General features: G+C 33.6%; 1 pseudogene; it reads right to left on the bottom strand.

Moving 5' to 3' along the window:
- The window catches only part of LOC111392088, an 18747-nt pseudogene extending 15037 nt beyond the window's left edge, over positions 1 to 3710 (bottom strand).
- Between the last annotated feature and the right edge of the window lie 3581 nt (positions 3711 to 7291).

Here is a 7291-nt window from a genome sequence, read left to right as displayed (position 1 = left end):
AAAAAAAAAATCTCTCTTACAAACATCAGATGAAATTATTGAATCATACTTGAAACCGAAGAAAGCTCGGGAAGGCTATGAAACTGACAACTAGACCAATGTCTCCACCTTGGAAAAAAATGAATGGAAATCATCTACATTTTTTTTGTAGTAGTTGGCAATCAAGTAAGAATGCATGTGTGTGGTTCCTTAATAAAAAATTCCTAGCTATAACTCTACCAACAATAACTTGCTACTTTTGAGATTAAGAGGTTGAGAGAGTGCTCTAAACTTTTTTTCTTTCTTCTTTTTCCTTTAGAATGTAAACAATGTGATATGCCGTTGTATCTTTCTTATACATTTACTGTCAATATATATGAACTTTTGTACTTTTATGAAAGAACACTACCGCAATCTATTAAATCTTACTCTTTCTTTAGCTTTCAATTCTACACACTTCTGATAGATAAATAAAGCAAACACAGTAATTATATTCATATTATTATTTATTGTAATATAAAAAGAATGTTCTATTTATAGTTTTATTTCATTTCATTTAGCCAATAATATAGCATTCCAACCATACAAACTAAAAAATTCAAAACACAGACTACCTAGAAAAAACTTCTCGACATTACACAACTTTGTTTTCTTTGAATTGTTAAATTCATATAACATTGAACACACTAACAACACTTCCAAAAAAGTGTAACCCATGCATCGCATGGGTAGAAAACTAGTATTTATATATGTTTCAGTTGTAATATTTTCCTCTTTAAACCCTTGCAATTGAAGTTTCTGCTTCACTTGCTTCAGTAAAGCAGCTTCTCTGGATGAAGCCTCCAACACAGATTCAGGACTGTAAATCGAAGCATATGGTTCCTGTGCAGCCTCCACAACATCTACCATTCCCATCCCATATGCACTTAAAATCCCTCAGATCCTGTGAATTAGTACCTCTTTCATACCCAGTGCTCTAGCAATTGCACAAGCGTGTTGAGGTCCAGCACCTCCAAAACAAGCAAGAGCATGATTCTTTGTCTCGTGGCCCTTCATCTTAGTCAATTGTCGTATAGGACGGCACATAGTTTCACTGGCAACATTTATAAATCCCTTTGCAATTTCTTCCACTGTCATATCTTTTGCGAATGGATACTGGTTCTTTCTATAAGAATTGATTTGTTTTGCAAGTTTCTCAAATTCTTTTCTACTTGCATGGATATCTAATAATTGGTCTTCACTTAGGCCAAAAATTGATGGGAAATAATCAGAAATTGTATATCCCAAAATAAGATTTGCATCAGTAACAGCCAGTTCCCCTCCCTTACGGTAACAAACTGGCCCTGATCATGCACCCAATGATTCTGGCCTGACCCTGAAAGCTCCAAACTGGAACTTTAACTTTGATTCGCCACCAGCAGCAACAGTATTTATCTCAAGCTGAGGTGCTTGGATTGCCGCTTCAGCAATTTGGGTTTCTATAACTTGTTCATAGCTGCCTGCATATCGGCTCACATCAGTAGACGTACCACCCATGTCTAAACCAATGAGTGGCTTGTCCGTCTCTACTCCAAAAAGAGCCTGTGAGTAGCCAACTACTCCACCTCCAGGACCTGATGAACTGCTTTGTGACCCGAAAATCTGCTTTCTGGTGCAAGTCCCCAATCTGATTGCATAAACAAAACATTCAATTTGCCTAAACCTTCATCAAACTTAGATATAAATCCCGATAAATATTTTTTGATAACTGGAGTCAGGTATGCTTCCACACATGCTATGAAACCCCGAGGGACAGCTTGAACCATAGGAGTCAAGGCCGATGCTATTGAAACGCGTCTGAACCCCAAACTAAGAGCTAACTTCTCAATTGATATTTCATGGCTGGGGTAAGTGTAAGAATGCATTGACAACAGCTAAGCAGCTAATGCCTTTTTCCAAGAGTCCCTTAAGCAAAGACTTTAAAGCGTCCTCGTCGATTGGCTTCACAACCCTAACAAGCTCACCTGAAACGCCCCGACCTATTGATGCGGAACAATCTGACTTCACTTTCTCCCCGTGAGAACAAGTTCAACTCTCTCATCAATTTCCACCACCTCTTCATAAAGACTTGATGGTGTTGACACGGTGAGGTCAAAAATATGTGGACAGGCTTGATTTCCAATCTGCAGCAGATCCCTGAAGCCCCGAGTCACACTGAGTGCAATTTTCTCCCCTTTCTAACGGTGCATTTGTTGCTACAGTTGCTTCCATCCTTACCCATTCAATCTTATCTGTGGGGACCTTTGCACTTCGCAGAATCTTGTCGCCCGTGAATTCTTCCAGAATCCTCCTAATTCCTTCCACTGGAGCATCATCATAATCAGATGGATCGACCAACAACAGTTTCATGACTCGTCCCTCAGGCTTGCCTGGAATTTCAGCATAGACATCAGTAATGTGCCTCCTCTGTCAATGCAAAATCTAAGCTTCCCTCTATCAACACTCCCCATTATTTATCACTCAAAAAGCAAAATAGTCCACTGGATCTTGTTGGCACAAGTCAACTTGGATTTAACGAATGATAAGTTCCAGATATAGCAATCTGTCAGTAAATATAAACAAGAAATTCAGTACAGTAATAAGTATTGTTCAAATCAATATCAAAATGATGTATATAAAGAAAGCAAACTAATTTTAATTTATTTTTAATGAAGACTTGTTATGCTGTGAACATAACAGCAGTAAAGCATAATGGGGATTAAAGATATTATTTTGTTGAAGACATTTTTAAAGAATTATGAATTAAATAGCAAAATTAGATTACTCGAATGGGATATCCTTCGAGCCCTACACTCGCCATAATTCTTCTCATATTGAATCAGAATGAACTAATTCAGAAACTATTTACGGATCCTTGGAAACAAACATAGAATCAACCAAAGAGAAATAAATGCAAGAAACAACAATATTAAAATATCAAATTCTTCAAAATAATCTTGCAATTACCCTTAATATATAGCAAGATACATCAAGTCGTACATAATTGATTTTAGTTGCGTGAAAACAAATCAGTAAATGCATACTTTTAAACAAAAGAAGCACATTACAGAAATTCTGGATTCTATCATTGGCCATCGGATAGCTAAATGTCCATTTAGTCGAGATTAGTTTAATGTTGCAGTGTTTATACAACAATAATTGATGGAAATGATGCAGATATTCCATCTAGTACCTTACCAAATGTGATCCTTCTCATATAATAATAATAATTGGCAGGAAGAAACTTTTCAAACTGTAACGTGGTCGTAGTTCTTGGTTCATGATACAGTATCACAATAATGCCAGCAAAATTTATGTCGACAATGAAAATCAGTCAACTCAATATTTATGAGGAAGGAACCCCATCCTCATCCCCCTATCTCCCTCCCAGGGCAGGAGTGCGACCCGCAACATTCTTAAACTTTGCTGGATTTATACAGAATTTTTTACATACACATATTACATATATTTTGTCCCCTCCAACATTTTTTTCCTGCTCTACCATTTTCTCCTCCAACAAGTGAATTAACAACACCAGCTTCACAATAAATAAATCAATCAATCAACACAACAAGCATTCTAAATTTTTTTTTTTTACCAGCTATATATACATCATCACAAATCTAAGTTCGCAAACGTATAGTGATATTCATCCAAATAAATAAACCATAAATAATATTAAAAATTAAGTTAATTATATTCAGGGAAATTAAACCATACGCGCTGATTTAATTTTAATTCCTTGAATAAAATAAACGGAACAAATAGTATCCATGTTCATCCCAACGGAATTCAAAAAGAAAAATTCCAAATTAAGGAAAACTATACTTACCGGAGCCGGAGAGAACGATTGGCGGATATTACAAGCTATTAATTACAGAGTGTTATATACATTTGGTCACTGAGGTTACGAAACATTTTCAAGTTGGTCCTTACCAAAGTTTTTCCAAAATAGAAACCATTAAAATGTTGGATAGTTGTTTTTTTGGAGAATATGAAAGTATTGTAAAATAATTAGTAAGTTGTGTACCACCCCGAAGCCTACGCTCCGAAGGTAACTCAATTTATCACTTTAACTATTATAAAAAATTAGTCGACACATTATAATACTAAAAATTTGAAGAAACTTTTCAGAATAAAAGCAAGTTATTTTATTGTCTCATAAAATATCAATTAATCTAATTCACTATTGTACTATGAATCCAGTACTTATTTTAAAAATTCAATATTGATTCAAAAATAAAATGCTAATTTGAATTAAAAAAAATATTTTCTAACTAAATAATAAATATTAAAAAAATATATTAAATTCTTGATCTAGCAACACAGACTCTATCGGTAGTCTCAACTTCCAACTCCGATCCATCAAGCATCTGTAAAATTAATTTAAATTATGAAATGAGCATATGAATATATTCAGTATAAATTTCATGCCATTATTTTCATGGTTTAATATAAAAAGCAAGTAAAACACGCACATAACATAACTTTTTTAGTGGGATAGAAACCTATCCGTCTCATTTTCACTCAAGTCAAACTCATTCTCAATCTTCATTTAGGGTATTTAGTCTTGTAACTGATTTTCATATAGATCTACAAAATAATACCCTATGGGATTTCCCACAACATTTTTCTTTACTTTGGATCACATAGTAGCACATAAAATATTCAACTTAAAACATTAAAAAGTGAAAACACAAAATCACTTGGCATTTAGAGAATCCATACCTATTCGTTAAATTTCTTGTGTACTTGAACTATTTAGGATTAAAATTCTTGCAAATTGATCTCAAACGCACCAAGAAAGTTTCTTTTCTTTTCTTCTTTCCTTTCTTTCTCTCTCTATCGTTTTCATTTTTTTCCTTTCCTTTCTCTTTCTCTTTCTCTCTCTCCTCTCTTTTCTCTCTCTCTCTCACACGTTCTCTGCTTTCTGTAATTTAGCATGAGCTAAGTGCAAGTAGAGGTGGGCAAAATCTGATCGAACCCATCGAAATCGCTTGGGTTTAGTTTTTTTATTATGTAGGTGGGTCGGGTTGGGTTGGATTGTTGGTTAACTCATAAAAACCGACCCAACCCGTCCAGCCCAACCCGCCTATTTTTTTTTATTTTTTTTTAAAAAAGAAAAAAAAAAGGAAAGAGAAGTAAATTGCCTAAACGTAATATTGCTAATTTTAAGATTTAGAGTTTCATAAAATTATAACAAGAATCCCATTATAATTTTTAATAGACAAATTTTTATATCGAATTTCTCAAATCACATGTATAAGGTTGATGGATAACAATTCAAATGTTCCATTTTCACTCACTGGCTTTAAAGGGCCTGCCTAACCTATCGTGGGCTGTGGATAGATCAATGGGCTGTACTGAATCCATCAACTCTCTCTGCTACCTAGAGTTCAACTTTCAACCACACACGAATGCAACACAATCCATTTAGATAGGCTTCTTCTCTGTGACTCTTCCTCTGTTTAAGTACAAAAAATTGTCGTACAAATTATGAGGGTATGAATACAACCATTCCTTGCGCGGGCAAATATCAATTATCAACAACTTGTCCCAAACCGACCTTCAATATTTACACGGGTTGGATTGGATTAAATCTCGATCAAACCGATCATGTTGGGTTGAGTTTGGGTTGGAGCAAAAATTGACCCGACCCACGCCCACCCCTAAGTGCAAGCCTCAAGATTATTAAATTGTGGTCATTAGATTAGGATGAGTTACCTATTTAGACTTCTAGGCCCCGCTTGAGAGTGATTTTTCATCTAAAAAATTGATTTTTTAACCGTTATTTCACTATTCCAACCGTAATTTTTACTTTCTCTCTCAAAGGTGGCCCCAACTTTTCTTCTAATAGTCAAAAAATCGATTCTCAAAATCAATACCAAATAGGCCCCTCTTAATTTGAATTCAAATAGGACTCTTAACAAACAATCTTATCACATAAAATCCTAATTACATGAGGATAAGATTCTAGTATAAATATGTTTAAATACTATATTTATCTAAACTCTCTTTTATCAAATAATTAAATATATATCCAAATATTAAATTCTAATTTCGTTAAAACTCTTATTTTTAAGTTATATGTATGATAAAATTCTAAACTTATTTAAATACTTTTATATCAAATAATTTAATAAATATTCAAAATAATATTAAAATTTAATTTCATACATTTTATGCCTCATACTATATTGTACGATTTTTTATTTTTATTTTTTTTGGGTGTTACATAATTATTGATGATTATTTAATATTATTATGATATAAAGATAAGTTTTATCTAGTTCAGAGAGTCTATTTCATTACAATTGTAACTATTATTTTAAACCCGATAAATATAAGTCTTGATTCTCAATAAAATACCCATTTGAGGTTAGTTCATTTAATTTCTTCTCTTTTCTCTCTTTTTTCATAACTCATTATCAATACGAATCTGTGACAGTTAAAGTCAATTAGTTAGAATATAGTCCATGCATAATCTCATACCATTCATAGATGCAAATATTCCTTTTGCTATACACGTTTTCTAGCCTTTAATTTTATAATACGTTGTTGTACATCATTTGGTCTACCTTATTAGACTATCAATTTTCCTTATTACCATGTGAATTAGTCTATTTGTACAGACTAATTGTTCACTGAACTGAACGCTCACATGTTGGGTAGGTGAGGTGGGTATTTATAATCAATTAGCAAGTATTCTCCTATAAATATGGAGTAAACCAAACATGTAGACCTCGCGGAATATAAGCACTCAACTCTCATGTGTTTAAGGTATATGTGTTTCGCTCAAGTTCAGTCCAATGGACATGATCTACCATATGCTTGCATATCTTCTCATTCTCCACCAATTAGATCACATGCATTACACAAATCATAAGGTATTTTCTATGGGTTGTAACGTGGTTTAAGGTCCAGGTGGGCAACGCCATTGAAACTAGTGGAGTAAAGATGAATTAACTCAGCTCAAATGTATATACAAAACATGTAAAATCAATCTCTCCATTCACAACTTCCTTGCATCTATTTCACACAACCCACGCATTTTCTTGTGATACTGGGAGGAATTACGAACATGGAATAATTTTGGAACATTGAAGATCATTTCCTCCATCACTTTTTTTTTATCCCCTCTTTTTTTTCTCAACTCAAAATATTGCACTAATAATGGAACTTATGAATTGAAATTGAAAAATATGTTTCATTACACCAATCATAGTCCTACCATAGATTCATACACTCCCACACTTATTTCTTTCGCACTCTCATATGTATCAAAATGAAGAAG

The sequence above is a fragment of the Olea europaea genome, unplaced genomic scaffold (assembly GCF_002742605.1).
Source record: "Olea europaea var. sylvestris unplaced genomic scaffold, O_europaea_v1 scaffold878, whole genome shotgun sequence".
Classification (NCBI taxonomy): domain Eukaryota; kingdom Viridiplantae; phylum Streptophyta; class Magnoliopsida; order Lamiales; family Oleaceae; genus Olea; species Olea europaea.
Note: the sequence above shows the minus strand (reverse complement) of the source record. Positions and strands in the feature narration are given on the sequence as shown.